The sequence below is a fragment of the Myotis brandtii genome, unplaced genomic scaffold, assembly GCF_000412655.1.
Source record: "Myotis brandtii unplaced genomic scaffold, ASM41265v1 scaffold105, whole genome shotgun sequence".
NCBI classification, from domain to species: Eukaryota; Metazoa; Chordata; class Mammalia; order Chiroptera; family Vespertilionidae; genus Myotis; species Myotis brandtii.
Window position 1 is genome coordinate 1,881,786 of NW_005353538.1, and position 475 is coordinate 1,882,260.

The window sequence follows — 475 nt, forward strand, 5'->3', positions numbered from 1 at the left end:
GAGTGCCGTGTCCACGCAGGGGAGGACGCCGTCAGCACCCTGGGCCTGATCCTGGGCGTGGGGCTCTCCCTGCTGCTCGTGTCCATCCTGGGCTACAGCCTGGCCAAGTGGTACCAGCGCGGGTACTGCTGGGAGGGTGAGTACAGCCCCTGGGGCAGCAGCTGGGAGCTGGGTGGGGCGCCGTGCAAAGTGTTTCCTGTGGTGGCTGCGGTGGTTGGAGACCTGAGTGGGCGGCTGAGCACTGGCGGGGGGGGGCGGGGGGGGACTGGGGCCTTTATCAAGGGGTGGGGGCTCCTCTCACCTCAGCGAGCACCCCATTCCCTCTCCTCTCAGAGCCGACAGGAGTGCGTCCCCAAGGCCCGTGTGGGCCCAGAGGCAAGGCCAACAAGCTGGTTAGACCAGGCTGCAGGTGGCCACCCGGCTCCTTGTCCCTCTCTTCCAGCTGCGGGTCCCGAGGCCCTCTCCGAGCTTGCTG